General features: G+C 39.9%; 1 protein-coding gene across 5 annotated transcripts in view; it reads left to right on the forward strand.

The window, feature by feature from the left end:
* Nucleotides 1–3,681: 3,681 nt before the first annotated feature.
* Nucleotides 3,682–27,581, forward strand: part of LOC138223917 (interferon-induced protein 44-like) — a 113,991-nt gene continuing 90,091 nt past the window's right edge. For 2 of the 5 annotated variants that reach the window (XM_069180110.1, XM_069180116.1), the window contains exons 1-4: nt 3,682–3,759; nt 3,923–4,327; nt 4,832–4,998; nt 5,294–5,484. The gene's annotated coding sequence lies outside the window, so the exon portion shown is untranslated. Of the gene's footprint in view, nt 3,760–3,922; nt 4,328–4,831; nt 4,999–5,293; nt 5,485–13,910; nt 14,118–27,581 lie in introns of those variants that run through there. The other 3 variants (XM_069180113.1, XM_069180115.1, XM_069180112.1) reach the window with 2 other exon arrangements.

Raw genomic sequence — 27,581 nt, forward strand, 5'->3', positions numbered from 1 at the left:
TATAGATTCTGCTTCTCACACCAGGGCTGTAGATTTTCAAATGGACATTGTCAAAGGGGTTCATTTTTGCTGGGCCTAAGCAGGCCTAGGAATGACATACCCATGGTGCCACTTTCACCCTTTTAACAAACAGCGATGCTGAGAGAACATTAATTTTAAAGTCAGCTCATTGGCCACAAGGCAGAAGGACTCTTTGTTGCTCATGAGTTTCATTTCTGCACCCAGCTCAGCATTATCTTGTCCTGGATAAAAAGGTCCACCTGGATGTGTCACAACAGGTCTTCTTTATTATTGCCGGTTGTGAATTTGGTTCCTTTTTCTGAAACCTTGGTTTGCGCCATCCAATGTAGTGACTTCATGCTTTCCCGCAGTATCTCTGTAAAACAGTGCTGTAGAGAGCTGTGTTCTCAGGGTGTATTCATTGTAGTTAAGGATGGTTTCTATCAGAACCCTGTGAGATTAAGGGCTGTTGCTCTGACTGATCTCGCAGTCACCAACAGTGATGCCCATCTGTCTGAAAAGCAATGCCACAGGGTAATTCAAAACGACTACCCTGGTGGTATCTGCAATCTTGTCACCATTTCCTTTGATAATATTGGTTATATTGTTTGCTAGATCATGGTGTTGTTCAAGTTCATGTAATCATTGCCGTTTCCCGTTACAAAAAATTCTTGAAAGACCTGTTAGCAGTGAGACTCCATTTAAACATTTTTCGGTGCTTGACTGTGTTGGTAATACTTTTACAAAGTCAGATTTTGTGCATTCTTGTGAGCTGCAGTGTCCATGGTTAAAATATCTCACCGTCTTATTGCGTCAGACATAGACCTTTCTTCTTTCTCACAGCCCATTTCTTGTGACTGAGTTTGATTTGACTCCATGTTTGATAAACATTAGTCCTGAACCCTGTTGCTGCTGAGGGTCCACTATTTATCACAGCATTAGCAACATGTCTGCACATGTCTTTAGCAATATATGCTGTTGCTTTTTATGTGCGGTTTTGCAATTTCACAACAATGTCTCAAAAAAGTACTGCTTTCCTAAATAGGGCCCTGAATATATCACTGATCCCCTCCAGTACTGGACTGGCAAGCCTTCGAAACCAGTCAATCTGTAACTGGCTTGATACTGGTGATAGTCCCAATACATTACAGAGTCTCCATAGGGTCTAATTGGTTATTCTTCATAGGCCTGAGCTGTAACTTGAATATCACTTTCCATACGTGAAGTTGCTGGGTTTGTTCTAATCACTTCTTATTTCAGTCGTTATTGTGTTGAAAGGCTCAACATTTACAGGAACATAATGTGACTTATTGAAGGAGGGCATGATGAGCAATCCTTCTGATCCTTGGATAAGTACACAGTGCAGGATAGGTTTGTAAGTGTAGCCAAGTAACTGGTGATGTTGTCTGTGTAGCAGGATAGGGTATTAAATTCAGGTGATCAGCAGGATGGGGTGACTTCTTCCCTCTCAAGCTGCCTCAAACCTTGTAACACGTGCTCACTCTCCTCTGAGCAAAGTGATATTTTTATCACGAACCTCTTTAACATTTCTGCTGATGGGGTTACACTTGAAGTAAACTTTTGGATATTCAACGTTTTGTTGTAGAACATGTTCATCACATTTATCTGTTCATAATTTGTACCTCCCTGCAGGTGTAGAAGAGTTCCAGTTCTTACAGCCATTTTCTGAGAGCAGATCAAATTCATTATAGTTGTTGAATGTATCAAAAGTGGGAGAAATTCCACACCCTTTTCAGTCTAATGTTTCTGGGGAAAGTAAGCATGAGTCAATATAAAACTTTTTCACCATCTCTTTGCCCAACTTGTCTCATAAAGGCAAGCCCCAGGCATACTTGGACAACACCTCTGTACATGTAAGCAAGTATTTAAACCCCTTGTGAAACTGCGTGTTGACTTACGTTGACAAGGTTGGCCTGCCACTGCCAGCTTGTTTCACATCTCTATGGGTTTTCACAGAAAATTGACACATTCAGGTTTACGTAGAGAATAGATGTACTGGTCTGATAACCATTATGAAACCTCCGGCCAACCGAACCTCAAACTCTCAGATTCCCGTCTATTTCATAACCTGGACACCCCATTGTCTCGGGCTCTTTAGCTGTACAGTACAAGGAGTCCAGTCTCTCCACACCGATGATGGACAATGTGTCTGCAAGCTGACAGAAGTGGAGGAGGGACATCACATCAGGGGCACCCTACTGTCCACCTGTTACCTGACACTTTGCCAAGGGCTGTAGAGCTTACAGTATCTGCTTTTGTCTCTGGTCTCTCCATGGGAATCTGAATGAAGCAGCCCCACCCGTGTGGAAATGGTCATATGTGTCAGGTTTGAAGATTTCTTGGAGGAATACTCACTTAAAGATTCTGTGGGTGAGATGGAATCTTACTGGTTGGTTTAGCCCTTTATATTGCAGCGTTCAGAGTTCACATTACGGTATGAAGACCAGGCTCCTCTCTCCTGTTCCAGAGCAAGCTTGAGGCTCTCTCTCCACTGTCTCTTCCAGCCTTCAGACTGCTGTCTGTCTGACCCTTCCAGTCAGCCCCACAGCTGTCATCTCTCTCCAAACTGACTGTGCAGGGAATCCTCTGTACCCAGCCTGCAGTTGGAACAACCACTCCTGCCCCCCTTTTCCTTTGCTGTCTTGTACCAGATCTTCATATCTGGAACTTTTCATTGCAATGTCCTCTAGTTAAGAATATATTGATCATCTTCTATATAGTTTACCTACCCTTATAACAAAAGCAAGTTACTGTACAGAGTAATGAGGACACTATGAGCTGTACTCACTCTCTAGTAATCGAGAGGGTGATTGAAGAATAAATGTCCTATATTAAATCCTGTGCTGTCTGTGGTACACTGGTGGCTCTGGGAGATCTGACAGCCTGTGAGGGGTTAAAGTGTGAAGATGAGGCACCTTGAATTGAATTGAACAGTTGGCTACAGTTAGTACATTGTGGGTTCAGTATCTGTGGCAGGTATAACAGAAGTTCTAGTAGAGAGCTGCTTCAGTGTGTGAACTGTAAGAGATAGAGGTTAAAAACACATTCCTTTGTAAAATAACTCATATGATATTTAAACAGGTGTGTCATTGTCATGAAATTTGTATAAATGAGTTCCAAAGAAATCCAGAGAAAAAAAGAGCCTTCAGATCTCACAGAACCCTGAGAGCCCAGAGGGCTTGCTTGCAGGACACAACAGTGGCCACAAGGTGATGCTCATCTCAACTTTGTGCTCCAGAACTGTTTTAAAATGAGTAACATTTGTGTGTTTTTTTAAAGAAGGATTCTACATCAAATACTTGCTTAAACTAAGTAAATAAAAGCTTACTACAGTAAGTAACTACAGTATTAGTTTTAAAGCTACAGTATTACTGCCCTAAAACAGAAAATGTAATAAAGTTTAAGGAATGTGCAAGCTTTTCAATTATTTAGGGACAAACTGTTAACAGTACTGCAGTGCACTGCTAGTAATGCAACAGAAATAAAATAAAATAGTAGAAAGTAACCAAACACTTGCAGATTGCACCTGTTCTCCTAGCTCAGGCCTTTTCTAACTGTCTGTGACAGGATTTGTATACAGGAAGAAGCTTTGCATACCTGTGCCGCCTCACTGCTCCAAACACTTTAAGACTCACAGTGTGGATCAATCACTGTTCAGCTCTTTCAGAGTCATTAACACACACAGGACAATGATGTCACTGATTCTACTGCTGGGGACACTGGGGCTCTTTGTTCAAGGTGAGGATAAAAGAAAATACGTTTAAATGTTTGTACTAGCTTAATGCTCAATTTTCTTAAGACATTTGTAATGTATTCAATTATATATATATTGTACACACATTAAATAATGTCATACATGTTTAAGATTTTCATTTTAGAAAATGTCCTTATTTTATTTCAGGTTGCCATGGTCAAATTGTTCTGACTCAGTCTCCAGCTCAAACTGTTCTCCCAGGAAGCTCTGTCTCAATCAGCTGTACAGCCAGTCAGTCTACTAGTGATGATGTACACTGGTACCTGCAGAAACCTGGCCAGGTTCCACAGCTCCTGGTACATGATGCAACTAACCGTTATACTGGGATTCCTGATCGATTCACTGGCAGTTACTCTGGGACAGTCTTCACACTGAAAATCACTGGAGTCCAGGCTGAAGATGCAGGAGATTATTACTGTCAGCAGGACTATAGCTACCCATTCATACAGTGATACATGTCTGTACAAAAACCTCCCTCAGCTCTACAGAAGGTTCTCGGGCTCATCGAAAGGAACCACAGAGGACTGAGACTGAGAACAGCTGCTGATACAGGTGACCTGAACTGATTTTTTAAATTTAAATTATTAAAAGATTTTAAGTAGATTTCCTAAAGATGTTTTTTTCTTAAATAACAACATGGCAGGATGCTATTAACTCAAGATTGTTATAAGAGTATGAATTGTTAAATTGTTGGATCTCTATTTTCACTGGAATGTACTGTAGCATTGCATTTTATTTTGTTTATGATACATGTACAGTATGTTATTTATTCTTTGTATTTTTTTTCATGTATTTTTATTGTATCTGTTATTCCGATATGCATCACAAAAAATTACTAACACCCAAGACGGTTGTTTTGGCTGTGAAGTTGACTTTGACTTACACTATGTGCCCTTTGCTCTTGTTTAATAATCTTACAATCAACAGCTTCTTACTTGGCTGTCGTATTTTGAGATCAGTGTCAAAGAGCTGGAATTTATTTTCCTGGAAATCAAGGACTTTGGTGAAAAGGACTTTGGTGAAATTCACTAAATCTGTTTTGTGCTTCTCCTGCAGCTTGTCTTTTTGTTATTGTACCTACAGTACAGTATATTTAGGAAACAAGAGGAGGCCATGAATGTTTTTCCAGCCCTGACTTGTCAGACAGTGGGAGATATTTTAAGTCCAGACAGAACGTGCTATAAAAGAATTACTGCTGAGGACACTGGGGCTCTTTGCTCAAGGTGATCATTGAAACAGAAATTAATGTAAAATTGTTTGACTAAAATAAATTTAATCCTATCCTATTTAATCTTATTATTTTAGCACTATTTTAGTACTAGCATAATTCTCTCTCACAATGGGTAGATTTAAAAAAAGAAATAAATGTGTTTTCTTAGGCAGATCAATAAAACCTGCACAGTGCTTTAGTGTTATTTCTGAGCAACTAAAGTATTTGTGTTAGAAAAATCATGAACAAGAGATGTTTTAATCATTTTAAAATTCATCCATCCATCTTCTAAACTCTATACAATACAGGGCCACAGGAGAACGAGAGCCCATCCTAAAAAGCAGAGGGCACAAGGTGGGATACACCCTGCACAGGACACATGGCAAACAGACACTCAAAATACCACGGGCAATTTTCCCAGAAGCTCATGATTAATCCACCAGCTTGTCTTTGGACTGTGGATCATCCAGACAAAACCCAAAGATTTTTTGGGAGAACAGTTAAGTCCAAATTATTTTGTGCAAAATAATATGCATTTCCTTTTCAGTATATTGATTTGTTTTTCTCTTTGTGAATTCTGTAAAGTATTTCAGACAAACTCTTACAAAACAGTTCTGATAATTTGAAAGTAATTGGTAAGTATTTTGACATCTTCAATGTGACAGAAACTTAAAAACCTGGCAGTTAGTTCACATGTCATTAACAATCAACACTAAATGAAGACAGTACAATATACATATGCTATTTAATCATATTGTTCAGAAAGGACAGCATTACCCCCTTGTAGCCTGGTCTCATCAGATCTCAGAAGCCAAGCACAGCTTGGCCAGATCAGAACCATAATGGAAAACTTCCAAGGAAGACCAGGTTCCTGCTGTCAGTGGAGCTGCTGAACCAGGATTTACAAACAATCCCAGAATGATGCTGGAGCACAAGGATGCAGTGCTGTAGGAGCTGCTGTCCATCAGATGAGACATTTAAATCAAACTCTAAACACTAACCTGAGATTTTGACATGATTGAGGTGAATAACAAACTCGTGAGTCTGTTCAAGAGAGTGGGAGTGGGAGTTTCAGAGTCATTGATTTCATTACCTGGTCTGTTGTGTACTGAAGGTACCACAGTGGACTGAGGCTGAGAACAGCTGTAGAGCTGCTATAGTTGAGCAGGGCCATTACATCATTCACTCATACAGTATACATTCATTCATCTTTGTAAAAAACATTTTTGCACATCCCTGAGATGCAGTTACATGCAAAAAGTTATATTACAGGGTCCAGTGTGCTGTTACTGAAGGTGGCATCATCCTGAAGAGTCCCAGACAGTATAACATTCCCCTGCTAAAAGCTGTAAGCACAATTTATGCACTGAGGTCTGTGAAGACAGGTCTGCTGGAATCTGCTGCTGCATCATTCTGAATGATAAATAACACAGTGTTTTTGCAACTTTATCACAGGGATATTCCAAGATTCACACCATGGAGCAAACCTTGTGCCCAAGTTTACTTCATGTTTTCCGGATGATTTTGTCCATTGTTTTTGATTAAATTAATTTCAGAATTCAACTATTGTTGTATTTTAACAGCACATGACAGTTACTGAGATATTTTGCACATTGTTGTCTTAAGTCATTGACACACAATACTCAAGGTTAAGGTTCAAACAAAATCAATCTAATGTTGTTTGACTAAGTTAACTTTAGTCCTTTTCCTTTTCAATATATTAATTTGTTTTTTCTCATTGTCAATTCTGTAAAGTGTTCCAGACCTAAGACAGTTCTGATAATTTGTAAGTAATTGATAAGTATTTTTACATCTACTCTGTGATAGAAAGTTTAAAAACTGGCAGGGAGTCATATTTGGAAAGTTTAAAACATACAGATGCAGCCATTCAAAGTGCGCGGTACAGACACGTACAGACACGCATCGTGACGCGCGATGACGCACAATACCGCGGTACGTTATTGGTTGACTGACAGGGGCACTCGTGGTCCGTTGGTCGGTCGTAGAAAGATTTACAGTAAATGTCTTTACTGTGCCCGTTTTAGCATTGAATATTTATATGGAATTTTACCACTGAAGGGAAATCTTAGTAGCTGAGCATAAAAAGAATAGGAGCGTTTAAATCGCCTTTATTTAAAACCCATAAATAAGGCTGATACTGTTTAGACTTTTAATTATTTAAAACTGTATTACAGCAGCACAGTGCACAATGCAACGTAAATCGCTATCTTTGTCTTCTGCGTAATAATGTTCACCTCTCTGTCCAGCAAATTAACAATAGTAATAATAATGAACTTTATTGTATATGGCGCCTTTAAAGCTGGCACCTCAAAACACTTTACAGGATAAAAACAATAACAACAATACTGTTAGACTGGGCAACAGTAAAAATTAAATTAAAAATTAAAGAAATACAAAATGAGATATAATGATGTGTTCCGGCTTAGACATTAAGGAAGAGCATAACACGTGGGCGGCCAGCGGGAGTGCTGGCTGTGACGAATTAAACCGGTTTCACAGGTATTTTCAAAGTAGAAGGGGGTGAGATTTCCAGCGAAAGACACCTCCCCCCCTCCAAAACCAAGGAAGTACAGTACTTACTATTTAAAAAAAGCTAGGCTCCTCAATGAAATCGCTTTAACATGCTAATGCATTGGTGTAACAGTCCAGGCGTGACAAGCTTCTAATGTCTAATGTCAACCCGACGAAAGGAACCCTTCTTTCATTGGAAGACAATGAACATATTCTAGCCCTAAATGAATTAATAGCAAACATGGTTTACATAAAATACATTTTTCCAAGAAAGTTTAGCCTTTGTCACTAATGAAACCACTAAATAATGACATAAATAAAGAAATCTTAAGATTTTTAAAATACATGACTTTGCTAAAATTTATTTAAAAATCAAAACGATTACAAACGCCAGCAGAGAGAGAGAACAGGGGAGGGGTATTGGTTTTGCATAAGGGCTATGGAAATTAGGTCTATATACTTTTATTTCTTTAGATACGCAAATCCATGTTATTTTTTAATCCCTGACGGGACTGGGAGTCCATAAGAATCGAGTAATAAGTTTCATTGCGCTTTGACAGATCGTCTTTAAATCAATTGTTGATTTAAAGGTTGACAGTAAATGTTTATATTTTAACGCATACTGTACAGCTTCTTTTTCTCTATAAAAATCTAAAAGATATTAGATATTAAGAGAGAGCGTCTGCATTTATAACTTAGTTCTTAAAATTAGTCAAGCAATATGAAGCATCTCCTTTTACTTTTAAGTCCCTTAAATATCATTGAGCACAGCTTTCTCACCACTTAGATTAGAGAGAGAGCGTAAAACCTGGGCGTAACAGCTGTTTCTTTTTCTGATCACTCGCTCCCTGGATACACGTCTCACCTGTCCTGTTCTTTGTTTTCCTAATTTGCTGTTTATGCCTGCTGCGATCCACTCCTGCCCTCACACCTAAAGAAGACAATTTTAAATTTCTTTGCGCGGTCCATTGTGCAATTAACCCTTGTATGTGCTGTCTTTAAGGTGATATCACATAAAGGTGATATGTAAAATAATGTATTTTATTATTGTTATAGAGAAACATGATCAGATTTTCCCCGGTTCAGAAAAAAGATCTAAAGTATGTCACTAATATACTTTTAATATAGTCTTTGCTGTGCTCTTGAGGATCCTTGTGATATTTCGAGCTCTGGTTGAATGATAAGTGTCGCAGTTTAAATAATTTTCATAGTTAGAAATTATGAAACACTCTGTTAAAAGCAAGGGAGTTTTTATGTCCGTTACAGTAAAAGAAAATGCCTGACAAAGTAGGGCTTGGACAGATTCCAAGTGCATTTTTGCAATTTACGTTTGCATTGTGCATTGTGCTGCTGTAAAACAGTTTAAAAAATTAGAAGTCTAAACAGTATCAGCTTTATTTATGGGTTGCAATTTAAAAAAAAGTCAAAAACCGCACTCAAAATGCAATTTAGAGCTTTCTGGCAAAAGGAGACACCCAAATTAATGCCACTGTTTGTGCATGAACAAGGTTATACTGCTATTTCCTTAGATACGCAATGCCTGTCTCTCTCTCTCTCTCTCTCTCTCTCTCTCTCTCTCTAGCTGGTGGTGTACAGCTTTTTAGTATAGATTACACTTTTCTAAAATGAATTTTAAAAATAAAAACGATTACAATCTAATCTTTCCACGTTTGATCCCAAGATCCCAAGAAAAATAAATCTAAACGGGGAGAAAGCTATGCTGAAAGTTTATTAAGATGCTTAGAAGACAAAGATATCAATTTATGTTGCATTTGTCTGATTGTGAATCAAAAAACACATATATTTAAACCCGCGTTTGCGATTTAAATCAAAACGCGATTTAAATCAATATAAATGTTTATATTGTAACGCCTAGGTGACTATTCATTGTTATTAAAATGACTTAAATTCGATCATGTTGTGATATTTAGAAATATAAATTTGTTTGGTGCGAGTGAGGTTTTATTTAATCTCTGAGCCAGGGAAACTTTTTATTTTTTCAAGGAAATGTTTGTTAAAAAAAAAGTCATGTCTCCAGCAGGATTCAAACACACAGCGTGTGACATTGGAGTCAGGAACCTAACCCACAGCGCCACCAGCGCAGTCACATGCAGAGGGCTGAAAAAGCACTACAGAAACATTATCAACAGACAATGTACAGCGTGTACTATTCTTGTGTTGCAGTACATGAATATAATTATATCGTTATTAATTTCTTTAGATTCGCGATTCCATATTATATTCCCTTTTAATCAAGTTCTAAAGGTATGCTTGTTGACTCCGGTATCACGTTAGTTAAAGACTTCGATGCTTAAAATGTTTAGGGAGAAATGGAATACTGGTGTGTATGTTTTCTTTAAAGTACCGAGACCAGCCATATACTGTATGTTTAAGTTCCAAAATTAATATCGTTTATGGCCTTCACATGCGTTACAGTATGCTCCTATTCTTTTTATGTTCAGGTACTAAGATTTCCCTTCAGTGGTAAAATTCCATATAAATATTCAATACTTAAACGGGCACAGTAAAGACATTAAATATACATATATATACTGTATACAGTACAGTTTGCATACAGTAATATGTTTATGTTCCTAAATCAATCTCTTTTATGAGCATGTGAAAGGCATGGTGAATCGATTCTCAAAAATTACTGTACTTTGTATGATTGGAAACAAATGCGTGATTGCGAAATGCTGTGGTGTTACTTTTACAAAGACGGTCAATGAAAAAAAGAATGTGGACCAGGACAATACTTTGAATTTACAGCTTGTCCAAGGTCATTCATTATTAATACTATTAGTAATATCTTCATTAAAGACTTTGATGGCGACAGCTCAAAAATGACAGGTTGAGCTTTATTAGCTCCACCTTGCGGAAATTCCGGATACTATTATTTTACTTGCGGTATTATAGGAGAATTTACGGTAACTCGCGGTAGACTGCGTAAAGCGCACCGCAAAATGATGCGGTATCGCCCGCTTGTTTTGAATGGCTGCATCTGTATGATAAAGATGGTAGGTTGTGTACTTTTGTCCAACTGAGCAATCTTGCTTTTATAAAATATACCGACTTTTTAATGTTTAATGATTAACATGCTGTAATACACAGTTGAAAATAATTAAAAGTCTAAAGAGTATACAACTTAAATTCTTAATTGGAAAAAGATTGTCCTTCAGCAGTGACGAGTTTGAAACCATGCGTTTTCTGGCAACAGCTCCAATGCTGTACATGAGAGGTTAAGCTTTATTAGCACCACCCGGCGGTTTTATAAGGTGATTCTGATTCTGATTCTGATTTATAAGGTGATACTGTTATCATAACTGAGGTATGATGTGTTTTGATGCGTTTTGACACGCCACGTCCACTGAGTTTTACTGCAGTGTGCCTCGCTCATTTAGAATGGCTGCATCTGTATGCATTTTTGTGGATGTACGTGTATGTGGGGCAGTGAGGTGGCTCTGGGGCTAAGGATTTGTGCCTGTGGCTGGAAGGTTGCAGATCCAAATCCCACGGCTGGCAGAGGAATCCTACTCCTTTGGTCTTCTGAGCAAGGCCCTTAATCCCAACTGCTCCAGTGGTGCCGTATAAATGGCTGACCCTGTGCTTAGGCTCCAAGCTTCTCTCCCTGTATGTGTCTGTGTTTCTCATGGAGACTAAGTTGGGGTTTGTGAAAAGACAAATCCCTAATAGAAGAAAATTGGCCAATAAAGTGAACTTAACTCTTTTCTTGCCTCCACAGAGCTCCTATGTCTCATGAATTTGTCACAGTAACCCATGTCATTAATTTGTAATAAACTGTCAGTTCTCTACAGCATTTTGACTAACCCTGTACATGCAAATGATCATATAAAGCTGAATACCACAAAGACAAACTCATAATGGTTTCCAATTATGCATCTTTTGTTAGTATTGCGTTCAACCTCTTTGTTTACTGAAACTCTTTCTTTACTCTTTTAATTTAGATAAGGATCAACTATAGTGATGTAAAAATCCCCATATGATTCTATGGCTTTACTTATTAAGACATATCTGAACTTCACCAAGTCCTCACCAACTCCTACCAGTAGATATATCTAACCTCGCATGATAGATAGCACACACTTATTTTACTTTGTCATGATTTATTCAACAAAAAAATCCGACAACTTTCAGAAGCCTTGTGTAAAACAGTAAGCCTTACTGCTTCCATATCAGTTATGAAGGTAATTAGAATCTAAAGAAGTTCAAATGATTAGCTGATCATCAGGAATTGCTTCCTCCTGTTTTTCAAATAAAACAAATTGTCAGTTTGGTCCAGAGCGTTACTTGAGTCTGCTGGTTTCAAAAAGCAAAGAACGGGCTCTGCATAAAGCAGACCTTAGACTTAGTCAATGATTGTGGTGCTGATATTAAGAATGTGATAATAATTCCACTTAACCAGGCTGGGTTACATTTCTCGTGTAACATTTGAAGCATTTAACCTTATTGCAATTAAATGTCAGGAAAAGGATATTAAAACTCATCTCCTTAATCAACTACGGGTTTAACAAATGTAATTGGCAGCTCACATTGTGACAAGCCTGTTACAGGAGACCAGCTACCGTACTTAACTTTAGCACATTCACAGGTGCCATCTTGGAAACATACTGTAGATTAGCACTTTCAATAAGGAAAAGAGTACAAGTCTATCTGCTATCTTCTAGATTTCATGATTTAACATGTTCCGGTAAACTGAACAGTTGTACATTTGAGCAGAAATGGAAGGCCACTTAATGAGAAGGTTTTCATTCAGCATTGGAAAAATGTGTATTGATGTATGTACTTTTCTCTTCTATATCTAAAGCAATGAGGAGTGCCCCAGGGTTCTGTTCTTGGAATCTTCACTCTGTATCTCCTCCTTTTCATATCATCATCTACAAATAGCATTTATGTTTGTGGTCAAGTACACTGATGACAGACGGTCCTTACAGCTGTAGTGTGCTCTCACGAGGCACCAGTTCTGTAGGGTTTGGGCATTTACAGGGACAATTATTAATTGTAGCCGTAAATCACAAAATGATTATTTTAATGGCTTTAGAATCCAACCTTGCAATATAACTCAAACAACGCACAAACACAGGTACTAATACACGAGGATACATTTATTAATACATAAAATATGCATATAAACCTAACAGATCTTATCGTGAGGGTTATCAGAATACAAGAGATATATATTCAGTCAGTCACAAAGAGTTACACATATCAAGAGGACATACGTTCGGTATATCATTCATTTAGACCGTTTCGTCAACGAACTTGGTTATAACTTCTACATTAGATACTCAAAACAAGTACAAACAGATGCAGCCATTCAAAACAAGCGGGGAATGCTGCAGTATAACACAGTGGGCGTGTCGCAGTACACCGCATCATACCGTATGCAAATTAGATTATGTTAATAGTATCCAGAATCACCTTGTAAAACCGCCAGGTGGAGCTAATAAAGGCTAACCTCTCCTGTACAGCAGTTGAGCTGTCACCAGAAAACATCGGTTTCGAATCCCGATCACTGCTGAGGGACAATCTTTAATCAATTAAGAATTTAAGTTGTATACTCTTTAGACTTTTAAATTTAAACAGTGTATTACAGCATGTTAATCATTAAACATTAAAAAGGCGGTATATTTTATAAAAGCAAGATTGTTCTGTTGGACAAAAGTACACAACCTACCACCTTTATCATAAATATTTTAATTAAGCAGGAATATTTTATGCATCAAAGTCTTTACCGAAGATATTACTAATAGTATTAATAATAAATGACCTTGGACAAGCTGTAAGCTCAAAGTATTACCCTGGTCCACATTCTCTGTAACCGTCTTTGTAAACGAAAAGAGTTTATTTTTTCATTGACAAAAAGTAACACCACAGCATTTAGTTGATCCGATCACGCGTTCGTTTCCAATCATACAAAGTAATTCTTGAGAATCTCCGATTCACCATGCCTTTCACATGCTCATAAACGATATTAATTTAGGAACATAAACATATTACTGTATGTAAACTGTACTGTATATTGCTGGTCTTGGTAGTTTAAAGAACAAATACACACCAGTATTCCATTTCTCCCTAAACATTTTAAGCATCAAAGTCTTACATGTTGTTACTTGGGAAACGTTGTTACGTGCTCCTTCTGACCATATTAGGATTATATACTTTGTGAAAAGTGATAGTCTTTTAACCTTTTCTGTGAATTTGCTTGTTATCTAACAAATGCACACTTTTAGAATTTGATTAACAGGGAATATAATATGGAATTGCGTATCTAAACAAATTAATAACGATATAATTATATTCATGTACTGTCTGGCGGAGTAAACTGAAGAGGTTAGTTAATGCGACACGGAATAATTAAGAATTATCACCTCTTTTTACACTTGAGAACATTCCACTCAGTGGGCGGTGCATTGTTATCTCAATCACCTGCTAATTCGTTTTACACCACTGGACGACAGGAGAATGCGACTGTACTGTTGAAAGATAGGGCTGCTAGGGCAATAGGATCCTATGCAGGACTCAAGACAAGAGAAAGACACTAAGCAGATACGCTAGGCAAAAACGAAAACCAGGAGGCAGGTGAGTAGGTCGGAACACGGGGAGACAAGGAGGAAGCAACAATCCAAAAACACTAGGCGAAATCGGATCCAGGAAGCAGGCGAGTAGGTCAGAACACGGTAGTACAAACGAGAAAGCAGCAATCCAAATCACAAGGCGAAACCGAAAACGAGAAGCAGGCTAGGAGATCGAAAAGCAAGAGATAAACGCGCACTAGGGAGCTCAAAGAGAATCCGCAATAGTGAGAGAGGAAGTGAGGAAAAAGGAGAACTAAAATAGAAACGGGAGAGAAAGATGATTGGCATTTACTTGCGGCGTGAGCTTATTTTACAGGGTGTGCGCGTGGGAATGCAAGAAGGAAGAGCGGCGCGAGTGGAATGCTTAACAACTGTATCTGTACAGAATGTGTGTTTCAATCAATACAGTAATTGATTAAAATCGCAATCGCGTGTTTAATTAAATGCCTTTTTTGATTCACAATCTGAAAATGAAAACCGCAGTAAAGTCACCTTGAATTTTAAAAAAACTATTTTGGCACGCCTGTAGCATTTTCACGAAACCTCCTAGAGTTGTGAGAACACTTGCTTTGTGTATAAAGTACATTGTGAATGTTTTCACAGCCTTCACTTTGTCGTTTTTATGCCATTTTTTTTTTTACCACGCACGAATATTCCTATGTCCATATCTTCGCAAGGGAATCAGTGCGAATTTTAATACTAATTAAATGACCGCGAGCACTTTCCACCCCCTCTACATTCTCAGAGTAGAACAGACTAACCTTCTAATGAAAGAAGGTCCACCCCCCCACGGACAGGAAAATTGCCAACAGGCACTTAAACTTAATATGGTCGGTAACAGTAAACAGTAACATGGTCAGAAGGAGCACGTACAAACATTTCCGAAATAACTACATGTAAGACTCTGATGCTTAAAATGTTTAGGGAGAAAGTGGAATACTGGTGTGTATTTTTTCTTTAAACTACCAATACCAGCCATATACAGTCTGTAACGTAGGGATTTCTATATGTCTTTATTTAGTGGTTAAATTAATGACAAAGGCTAAACTTTTAGCTTCAGTAACGCGTACGCCGTATGGCATATGTGTTTGTTTTGGGTTTTGCTTGTTCACATATCTCCCCTTTTTATAAAACGACATGGTTGAAAACTGTTCCAGAGCCACTGTTGTTTCATCAGTGAAAAGTACATCATGAAATGCCTCTCCCTGTTCAATCCACTGGAAAAAAGAAAAGGAGCATAAAGCGTCTGATGGTCATAAACGATATTCATTTAGGAACAGCATCAGATATATGTTTTTAACTGCACTGCATCGAAGAGAATACCATAGTGTGTTTTTTTTTTACTCCCTGGCGGAAACTGGCTTCCATAAGAATCAGTATGGCTCAGAGATTAAATAAAACTTCACTCGCACCAAACAAATGTATATTTCTAAATATCACAACATGATCGAATTTAAGTCATTTTAATAACAATGAATAGTCACCTAGGCGTTACAATATAAACATTTATATTGATTTAAATTGGGTTTAAATCGCCTTTATTTAAAATCCATAAATAAGGCTGATACTGTTTAGACTTTTAATTATTTAAAACTGTATTACAGCAGCACAGTGCACAATGCAACGTAAATAGCTATCTTTGTCTTCTGTGTAATAATGTTCACCTCTCTGTCCAGCATATTAACAATAGTAACAATAAGGAACTTTACTGTATATGGCACCTAGAGATGGCTCCTCAAAGCGCTTTACAGGTTAAAAACAATAACAACAATACTGTTAAGCTGGGCAAACGATTTTTCTTTTTTAAGAAATACAAAATGAGATATAATGATGTGTTCCGGCTTAGACATTAACGAAGAGCATAACACGTGGGCGGCGTAGCGGTCGGCTCCGGCTTTCCCATCTACTGTATACCGATGCACTGCAAATACAACCCCCCTCTCTGCTCCTCAATGAAATCGCTTTAACATGCTAATGAGTTGGTGTAACAGTCCGGGCGTGGCAAGCTTCTAATGTCAACCCGACTACGGCGAAAGGAACCCTTCTTTCATTGGAAGACAATGAACATATCCTAGCCCTAAATGAATTAATAGCAAACATGGTTTACATAAAATACATTTTTCCAAGAAAGTTTAGCCTTTGTCACTAATGAAACCACTAAATAAAGACATAAATATAGAAATCTTAAGATTTTTAAAATACATGACTTTGCTAAAATTTATTTAAAAATAAAAACGATTACAAACGCCAGCGTAGAGAGAGAACAGGGGAGGGATGTTGGTTTTGCATAAGGGGCGGGGCTATGGAAATGAGGTCTATTTGGAAATGTGGAGTTACATGTTCTGGCTCTGATTTATCATTGTTGAGTATGGAGTGTTGAGGTATTGTGTAATGCTTTATGTTGAAAATTGAGGTGAATTTTGTTTATAATAAAGAGGATAAACTGGGATGGGAGGAGGGTTTGGTTTTGCATAAGAGGCGGGATTATGATAATTGGAGGAATTTGAGAGAGTTTAATGGTTTGATATATTTGATTTTGTATTGTGGCTGTTATCTATGTTTTGGTTGGAATTATGTTTATATGGTTGTTTTTGTTGGTTGGTCGTTATTATGGTTATTAATAATACTGTAACGCAACGGGGGCTCAGGCGGGCGCCCTTGCCGCATCTGGTCGGCCCAAAGTATAGGTGGCTCGAACCCGGGACTTCCGCGTCTCTCTGCAGCGACCTAGCCCCGTGAGCTAAAGAGAGATCTCTCTACAGCCCAGTAGCTGTAGTCCTGCTATCACAGGGAAGGGCGGTGACGTCACCTGCTCTGGTACGCCGGCTCTTACACAGTACCTGTCGGCCGTAAGCGTTACACTCTCCCCCGCTTAAATCGCCGTCCCCGGCGAAGGGCTATCCCACCCCGCTTCTGACACCAATGTAACGCAACGGGGGCTCAGGCGGGCGCCCTTGCCGCATCTGGTCGGCCCAAAGTATAGGTGGCTCGAACCCGGGACTTCCGCGTCTCTCTGCAGCGACCTAGCCCCGTGAGCTAAAGAGAGATCTCTCTACAGCCCAGTAGCTGTAGTCCTGCTATCACAGGGAAGGGCGGTGACGTCACCTGCTCTGGTACGCCGGCTCTTACACAGTACCTGTCGGCCGTAAGCGTTACAATACGATCTATAGTTGAAATCTGAGCCTAAATAAAAAGAAAAAGCATTTTCAGAGAGCAATTACGCTGTGTTTATGTAGAATAAGTGATTAGGTTTATGAGCAATCTAATTACTTATTCGTTTAAAACGCTATATAAAATAAAGTTTATTATTAATTTGCTGGACAGAGTGGTGAACATTATTATGCATAAGACAAAGATAACGATCCTGATCAGTTTAGAAATCTGTGTACGCTGTTTTTACTTCTTAATTAAACTTTTAAAATACACGTTTTGAATAGAAAGAAATCCTCTTCCTGGTACAGTACTGTATGTATAGCAAACCAGCACGTTTTTTTTCTCCAATCAGAGCGGTGTCAGATGCTGTCAGCCAATCACCATTCTGAAGCCCTACCATAATCTCTGGTATGGGGAGACCCCAGAATTCTGTCCGATAGTTTATGTAGATAGATGGTAGATACTTTTATTGATCCCGTGAGGGAAATAAAGTAAATCATTTTCATTTTAGGAAATTATTAAACACTCGGTTAAAAGTAAAGGAGATTGTCTGTTATAGTGGACATAAAAACAAGAGTTCGCTGGCATTATATCCTAGAAGACACAGACCGGCGCCAGACCGGGAGAATGCCCGCAGCGTAAAAGAAAATGCCTGATGAACTAGGGATTGGACAGTTTCAAGTGCTTGTACAATCAATGGAAATGTTCAAATAAATGTGCAAAAGAAATAAATCATTTATTTCTTTATCATATTGGCTAGCTAATGTCCCCTCTTTGCTAGTTAGTGGCTGTGTTTCTGCATTGGGTAGCAACGGGTGACTGTTCTCAGGCAGAAGATGCAAACAGCTTAATTTTTGTGTTAAATAATTTTTTTAAATTAAAATTCATTCTATACAGCAATCGCATATTTGGGTACCGTTTCATAAAACTTTAATGCTTAAAATATTTAGGGAGAAATGGAAGACTGGTGTGTATTTTTTCTTTAAACTACCAAGACCAGCCATACACAGTACAGTTTACGTACATACAGTAATGTTTATGTTCCTAAATTAATATCGTTTATGACCTTCAGATGCATTATGCTCCTCTTCTTTTTATGCTCAGCTACTAAAATTTCCCTTTAGTGGTAAAATTCCATATAAATTTTCAAAACTAAGCAGATTAAAATGTGCACAGTAAAGACATTAAATGATTAAATCTTTTCACTACCAATCAATGCACCACGAGTGCCCCCGTCGGTCATTTTGGCCAGCCAATCACTTACAGCAGTGCCCTGCGGTGGCTTGTGGGTAGTTTACCGTACCGCGGGTTTGTACCGTGCATTTTGAATGGCTGCATCTGTAACTCTTAGGAATTAAATTGATATCAACTGGTTGGGATAACAATTGAATTCTCGAGCTGTAATGCAGTAAAGTTTAATACTCATCCAATCTTTGGGGAGTCAGATCTCCTGCGGGCACAAAGAAACAGTTGCAGGCTTGTTGCTGTCCAATCCGCACTCTCTGGCTCGGTACCAGGCTGTGCTGTTGCGGCTTGGTGGAGACTCATGCGGCGCTGCTCTCTGAAGACTGGCTAGTTAGTGTTGGCTTTAACTAGCGAAGTTGTGCTCAGGAGAAAAGATGACTGTGGGTCCCAGCAGGTCAGGAAGAGGACCTGTTCGTTCCTGATGAAGCGCTAGTTCTGAATAGTGATTCAGCTGTCCACAGTTCCGACCTGTTCATGAGGCTTGCTGCTGGTGCTAACCTCGGGTGGATCCTTTGGTTACTCGTGGCAACCTCCGCCCCCCATTTGGGAGCTGTCCCTTATCAAAAGAAAACATCTTTAAATCAGCCTGCATGAAAAGCTTCTCTGTTGCTGCATCACAGAGATGAAGAGAGAGATGGGACCTCATTTGGGAAAGCACAGCAACACTTAATTCTGTCTTTTAATAAGCCTCGCCGCTACACAGCATATCCTTAAAATCGATTGATAATAATAGGTCAGAACTGGAAGACTGTGTAGCAGCAATGCTTATTAATAACACAAAAGTTAAGTGTGGCTGTCCCTTTTTCCAGTGGTCTCTCTCCCTCATCTCTGTGGTGCAGGTCACAGAGAGGCCATTCCATGTGGATTCAGATTTAAAGTGTTTTTCTTTCTAATAAGGAATAGTTCCCAGAAAAGGTTGTGCCTACCCTGTCACAATGAATGGCTACTCCTGGTGCCAGGATGTCTGCTCAGACCTGACAAGAACCTAGTTTACAACCCTAGGGTCAGAAGTCAACGTTAGTCACTTCTACATTTGATCAACCAATCAGGAACCTGCAAGTCTTGGTAATCGCACATACTGTAGGTATCCAATGCCTGCCAAACTGTCAACGAATGAACGACCATAGTTGCTCTAGATAAAACCAGCTGCAAGGCCTCAGAACTTTGCTCCTCCTCTGTGTGTTCTCATGCTCAACTTGGACAATCACGCGACGTAACTTTCATTCTAAGACCCAAGCCAGGAGGACGCCCATGCGTAAAAGACAGATCTGCTCGAGGTTAGCCCCGCAGCTGGCCTCGTGAATTGCTGGTAACCTGCCTTGAATGCCTGCCTGATCAATGAGCGACATATGTTCCGAAGTGAGTCGACAAGTGAATCCTATTCGAAACTAGCACTACGCTGGGTTGAACCAGGTTTCTTCCCTTTCTAGAGTGACTGTCTGGACCACAGTCACTTTCTGTGCACAGACTGTTACTAATCAGCCACTCTATTAGTAGGTCCTCAGAGAGCAGCTGTCCGGCGTGCTGCCAATAGAAATCTCTCCTCCTTCTTCCTGACTTAGAGCTGCACCAGGATTGGTTTGGAACTGAGCCGGAGAACCGGGCTACTGGACGCCACTGCGACAGAGCCTGCCAGCTCGTCTTTTGTGTCTATGGGAAATACAAGTAACCCAGTATTTTGCATTGCATCTCCAGAATTCAATTGTATCTCTACACAAGTTGATATCAATTTAATTCACATACGTAATGTATATAATTTTCAGTATCTAATGTAGAAGTTGTAATCAAAAAATGGATTAACAAAATGGTAGAGCTGAATAGTACTGAACGTATATTCTTTGTTTTGTATCTCTTCATGTCTATATATCTTGTATTTTGATAACCCTCACCATAAGATCTGTATATGTTTCATATTTTATGTATTAATAAATCAAATCAAATCAAAGTTTATTTATCAAATGCACAACAATATGGCGTGGAGCAGTAGTTGCCTACTGTCTAATGTCTTTTTCTGCGAGCTCACAAAAATTACAAGAATCACAAAAATCACAAAAATTCACAAAAACACAAAAATCACAAAAAATTTTAAATTGAATACAACTCAATGTGAGTAGAGCTGTTATGTGTCCGTGGTGTATGCAATATATACATGTAGTGCAGTTATGCTAAATATAGTAAGAATTGTGTGTCTATGTAGCCATTACAGGTGATTTGCTAAGGAGCTACAGGTTGGCTATTTAGCAGTCTTATTGCCTGGAGGTAGAAGCTGTTCCGTAGTCTGTTGGACTAGGACCGAATGCTTTGGTACCATTTACTGGACGGTAGGAGGGAAAACAGTTTGTGACTGGGATGACTGGGGTCCTCGAGAATGGACCTGGCCTTCTTCAGACATCTAGCTGAGTAGATCTCCTGGATGCTTGGTAGCTCACAGCTGGTGATAAGCTGCGCTGACTTCACCACCCTCTGCAATACTTTGTGATCTCAGGCGGAGCAGTTCCCATACCAGGCAGTGATGCAACCAGTCAGGATGGTCTCAATAATGCACCTGTAGAAGTTGGCCTAGATATGTGATGGCATGCCGAACTTCTTTAGCCTGCGGAGAAAGAACAGGCGCTGCCGTGCTGTCTTGACCACGGTGTTGGTGTGGTGGGTCCAGGTTAAATCCTCTGAAATGTTAACTCCCAGGAACTTAAAGCTGCTGACCCTCTCCACTGCAGTCCCATTGATGTAAATAGGTGTGTGGTCTCCTCCCTGATGTTTCCTATAGTCCACAATCATCTCCTTAGTCTTACTGATGTTCAGAGAGAGGTTGTTCTCCTGGCACCATACTGCCAGGGTTTCAACCTCCTCCCTGTATGCAGACTCCTCACCATCTGTAATCAGGCCAATGACTGTTGTATCGTCCGCAAACTTGATGATGGAGTTTGAGTTATGCCTGGTGACACAGTCATGGGTAAATAAGGAGTAGAGGACAGGGCTAAGCACGCAGCCTTGGGGGCTCCAGTGTTTAGAGTCAGGGTAGAGGATATGTTGGTGCCCACCTTCACCACCTGCGGACCTTCCGTCAAGAAGTCCAGGATCCAATTACAGAGGGAGGTGTTCAGTCCCAGGTCCTGGAGCTTGATGACGAGTATTGATGGCACCATTGAATGCTGAGCTGTAATCAACAAACAGCATTATATATGTTCCTTTCTTATCCAGGTGTGAGAGGGCAGTATGGAGGGCAGTGGCAATAGCATCTTCTGTTGACCTGTTCTGGCGGTATGCAAATTGCAGTGGGTCTAGGGTGTCAGGCAATGATGTATGCTTTGACCAACTGCTCGAAGCACTTCATGATAACTGATATGAGTGCAACAGGGCAGTAGTCATTTAGGCAGCTGACTCTGGATTTTTTAGGAACAGGGAAAATGCTGGTTTTCTTAAAGCAGGAAGGAACTATAAACTGAGCTAGAGAGAGATTAAAAATGTCCGAGAAGACATCTGCCAGCTGGTCTGCACATGCCTTCAGAATGCAGCCAGGGATGGCATCAGGGCCAGGAGCCTTGCGTGGATTTGTCTTTTTAAAAACGTTACACACATCCGCTCTGGATATGATCAGTGGGTTTCCGTTTTGGATTTCTGGAATCTTCCTGACTGGATCTGCGTTGCTGACCTCAATCCGAGGGTATAATGAGTTTAGCTCATCAGGAAGAGAGGCAGACTGTTGTGCGATTTAGCTGGGTTGCGTTTTGTAGTCTGTAATGGTGCGTATACCACTCCACATGGTCCGTGCGTTGCAGCCGTGGTAATATGACTAATTTAACTTTGTAGTTGTATTTAGCTATTTTGGTAGCTTTCCTGAGGTCTTATCTGGATTTTTTGTATTTACCCATATCGCCAGAATTGAAAGCAGCTGTCCTAGCTTTCAGTTTGGCGCATATCTCACCATTTATCCACGGTTTCTGATTTGGATATGTGCGAACAGTAATCCTGGGAACCACGTCTTCAATACATTTACTGATGTAGCCAGTAACATAGTCCGTATACAGATTGATATTATTTTCGGCAGCTTCGCAGAAGATCTGCCAGTCAGTGGTAGCAAAACAGTGATTTAGTATAAAATCTGATTCATCTGACCAACGTTGAATGGTTCTTAACACTGGCCTCTCCTGTTTAAGCTTCTGCTTGTAAACAGCAGAATGGAGGTGTGATCGGATTTGCCGAAAGGAGGTCAGGGGAGAGCTTTGTAACCATCCCGGAAGGGAGTGTAAACATTGTCCAACATGTTCGTTCTGCGCATTGGGCAGTCAATGTGTTGATGTAGATTAGGCATTGTTTTTTTCAAGTTTGCACCGTTGCAATCACCCGCTATGATGAATGCCCCCTCAGGATGTGTATTCTCGTGTAAGCTTTTCTATGAATACTTGCATTCATTATCGCAGTAAAAACACATATTTTTTAGAATACGCTTAATAGGGTTAATAGTTTTCCTTCTATCAAAGAAAGACTCCTTTTTCCAAAATAAACTAGTAAATATTGTGTATTAGCGATGATTTTTGTTTTCTATATATATTACACTGTATTCAATGTTAAGTGATATTAATGTAAGTTTAGGTCCTATTAGTGTTTTGTTCAGTTGAGTGGTACATACTACTACTACTACTCCTATTTCAATAATAAAAATTATTGTTTACACTTACATACAGTAGTGTTATATAATGCTTTTCTGGACACTCCACTCAAAGCGCTTTACAGGTAATGGGGACTCTCCTCCACCAGCAATGAGCAACCCCACCTGGATGATGCGATGGCAGCCATAGTGCGCTAGAACACTCACCACACATCAGCTCTCAGTGGGGAAGAGAACAGAGAATGAAGCCAATTCATAGATAGGGATTATTAGGAGGCCATGATCGGTAAGGGCCAATGGGAAATTTGGCCAGGACACCAGTGTTACACCCCTGCACTTTTTGAGAAAACACCCTGGGAATTTTAATGAGCACAGAGAGTCGGGACCTCGGTTTTACGTCTCACCTGAAGGGCAGCATCTTTTTACAGTATAGTGTCCCCGTCACTATACTGTGTCTTTAGGACCCACATAGACTGCAGGGTGAACACCCCCTGCTGGTCCCACTAACAGCTCTTCCAGCAGCAAACTTAGGTTTTTCCCAGGAGGTCTGTCACCCAGGTACTGACCAGGCTCACACCTGCTTAGCTTCAGTGGGTTGCCAGTTGTGAGTTGCAGGGTAACAGGGCTGCTGTCACTTTTGAACTTTTTAAATTTGTTACAGAGAAAGATGTTACAGACTCCTGGTTGCAATCTGTAATTAGATTTTGGTGAGGAAAATTAGTTCAGTACATGTAACTATTATTCTAACATTGCTCAAAAACTCAGCAGCATCTGAAAAAGCATTAATAATGCTCTTTCTTTCTCCACTTTTATGAGTTTTATCAATGATCATACACCATGTGTCACCTGGAAACACACTAAAGACCACTACACAGGTCAAAGTAACGCTCACATTTTCATAGCCAACTTTACCACTGGCTATGCCAGGATGGAGTTTACAAGTTTTTAAACATTTTGCAAGGTCTTTACCATGACATAGACTTGGTTATCTTTGTCATCTTCCCCGCAAGTGGAAGTGGAATCCGGTTAGTTGACCAGTAATTGACCAACGAAATCGATACTGGCGAACACATCACATAATTTGTGTCAACAGGGCCTAAGTGTATGGGTACAAGCTATCTGGAGGAAAAGCCTTTTTAAAGCTGAAAGGTATTATGCTCAATGTGAACAATTGAGAAAAAATTAACTTTCAGAGTCTGCGGAACTGGTTTTTGACTTTGCCATTAACCATTAACCTGTATGATGAGGACAGGGAATTTAAACACATTTCTATTCAGCAGGGGATAGTGCATGTTAAAAAGGACCAGCTCATCAAGAACCAGACATTAAAGAAAATGCAGAAGGTGGTGTATGACAAGCCAGCGGTACAGGAAAATTTTACATCGCTTCCATATGGATATTAATACGATGGATATCAGGTTAAAGCACCCTTTTTTGTGCATTTTGTCCAGACCTTTGAATTGTGGTAAAAGTTATTTTTTTACATGACTTGTAAACCTGAAAACATTGCCTGGTGTTACAGCTGCTGGCAACCTCTTGCTTGTGGAATTGCTTGTGAAATTCCCACACATTAGTTTAAAGAAGTTGAAGAAACATCAAAATGTCAGAGTCCGGGTGTTGGTGAAAGAAGAGCTGTTTATCCGGATGCATACAGGAGATCAGCTTGGAGAAACTAGTCTCTCCGAAAGATGTTGCTCAGTGCTTTTTATACAAAGTAACAGACAAGCTTCCTACTTTTGACATAGATTACCTAATCCCTAAAATGAATCATTAGTTTACAGTCAACCTCGCGTAGATGAAAACAACTTCTTATTAAGACTTTAGTTATTGCTTACATTCGCAAAACAAGACATTCAACTTCCCTTTTTACTACATGTAGGACATGAGCTGTACTTTTCCAGTGACCTATAGATGCCCCCTGGTATGTTTCCACTTGCCAGGGTTATAAGTGTCATGCCAAGTACACCCAGTATGCTCTACTTCTCTCCTGTTTCTAGTTCCCTGTGATTATTCATGTCTTTCTGGTGTGTCTTGTTGTGTAGCCTATTTAAGACCTTACTGAGTGAATGAGAATACCTCTCCTGGCTCTTCTTTGATAAAATTCCACAACAGTTTCTATACGGCATTTCCTGAACAGAGTCCGGGCTAACCCCCGTCTCGCTGCTAAGCATAGGGTCTTTTTTGCTGTCCTGCCATTCCACAGTTCGTCCCTTCCAACGACTGTGATAATAAGCAGTTAGGAAGCTAAAAGACAAGCAGTTTGTTAGCTTTTATAAAATGTATAACATTCCTTCAGTCCCTCCTTTAGAACATATTTGTTTCCACACCACTATGTTATAAACAATGAGATTCTTGTCCTCCTCATGATTATATTGAATTGATATTGAATGATTATATACAGCTTAATGACAGTGAATACATAAAATAAAAAAATGATTAGTAATATTAGGTCATAAAGATATATTCTACCAGTGATCCTCTCCAGGCTCCAAACACAGACTCCAGCCACTTTCCCACTCCCCAGTCATTAAGATTATAGTCGTGATATTTTTGTCCAACATCATAGATGTGCTCTGCTAAGTCCATGATATGTTCAGAATTGTCTGGAATATAAGTACTACATACAACTGCTTATCACTCTAATAGAGGATGGACTAAAACTGTGATTATAGCGGGGAGCATATGGTTAGTTCCATTCTAATACATTTGAGGTACACTCAGACTAAAAGCAGAACTATTTACCCATGCCAATAAACCTAAATAATCACCTCTATCAAAGGGGATTACTCCTATACTCTTGTATAGCAATATAAACCCAATATAAGCTCTGATTATTATTTGTGGCTGATATGACAATACCAAGAAGGTATTGATTCCATATTCCCCATTTGAGTAACACTCCTTACCCTTAACATTCACACTGTCAGCCCCCACCCCCCCAAGAAGCCTGACAGACACAGAAACAGTGACAACATATTTATTTCTGTTCACTCAGTCTCTGGTGCAGTAACTCGTGACAGTGCAAAGCGTAGATTCAGCTATCTCATCCTGTCACTCGGATGGCAGTCGGTAGTCAGTAGCACTTGATACAGTACCTCCTCAGGTATCCTCCTCAGCGGGGTTGCAACATTTGACAGGGTATCTTCTTTACCCACACCCACTCGCCAGGTATCAGGTCGTGTCTTCCCTCTACTGGAGATCCACAAGCGTCAATCACCTGTTTACCAGCCCCGTGCACTGCTTCAATTAACAACCTACAATACTGCAATAGAGAATTAAATAGCAAATTCAACTATCCATTAGCCAAATTTGGCCCTCCAGGAAGTTTCGTTGGTTGGCACGTGATGATATCAAACAGGCTCAATTCCACAGTTCTGTTTGATCCAGCCCACAGGCTACACAGGAAACTGTAGGCAGAGCATCTATCCACGGTGTTCCTTTAGTCTGATGTCTTGTTGATCTTTCAGAGTTCTGTTCCTTAGTTCCACAGCCTGACACACCTTCCCTGTGAAGTGTGTCCCTTTTTCATAATACAAGCGGCAGGGCAGTCCCCACTGAGCGTTTATCTCCATCATTAAGTTTTTGGCAATCACAGAGGCCGTGGCCTCAACCCACTGGGAAAACAGATCCACCATCATTATTAGAGCCCAGGTTTCCCTTTACTTATCAGCAAGCTATAATAGCCAATTTGCCAGTGCATGCAAGGTCCCTCAGGAGCAGGCCTTTGGAGCTGTATCACCTACACCTTTGACAAGCATCACATCGAGATATCACATAGGTGATTACTACTCAAACCCGGTCCCCACGCCCACCCAGTTTTGGGAAAACTGGCACACCATTTGACTCACACCCGGGTGTCGACAGAATATATTTGTCGGGTTACAAAGGCATCAGAGACTTAGGACATGCTAGCCTTCCAGTGCTCTGATGTCACAATAATCCTTCAGCTCCTAGCCCGATTCCTTTCTTGAGCCAGGCCCACTTTTCCTCTTTGGGTGCCTCTGTCTGTATTTGCTGTTATTGTATGCCTTGTACAGCGGGCCTAAGGCAAACCTCAGGTTCCTGTTTTTGCTGTTCTTCTTTTAAGCCTGCATGTCTTGCTGCTGTGTCAGCAAAGGATTTGCCTTTAGCCACAGCTGAGTCCTCATTTAACAACTGCAGTCTGTTTTGGGAGGGCCAGAACCTCTAACAATTCTGCTACCAACCCAGCGTTTTTTTTACTGGAATCCTTGTACCTGTGAGAAAATCCCTGTTTCTCCACAATCTCCCAAAATCACGGTATACCCCAAATGCATACCGTGAATCCGTATAAATTGTAACAGTTTGACCATTTAGCATATTTACAAGTTTCAATTAAATCTTTTCATTCAATCTGCTGGTTCAACACCAGATTATTCACAGTTTATGCAGCCAGACAGGTAACCTGCACAACATATAAACATGGCCCCTTGGCCACCGCAT

Source organism: Lepisosteus oculatus, chromosome 18 (genome assembly GCF_040954835.1).
Source record: "Lepisosteus oculatus isolate fLepOcu1 chromosome 18, fLepOcu1.hap2, whole genome shotgun sequence".
Taxonomy (NCBI): Eukaryota; Metazoa; Chordata; class Actinopteri; order Semionotiformes; family Lepisosteidae; genus Lepisosteus; species Lepisosteus oculatus.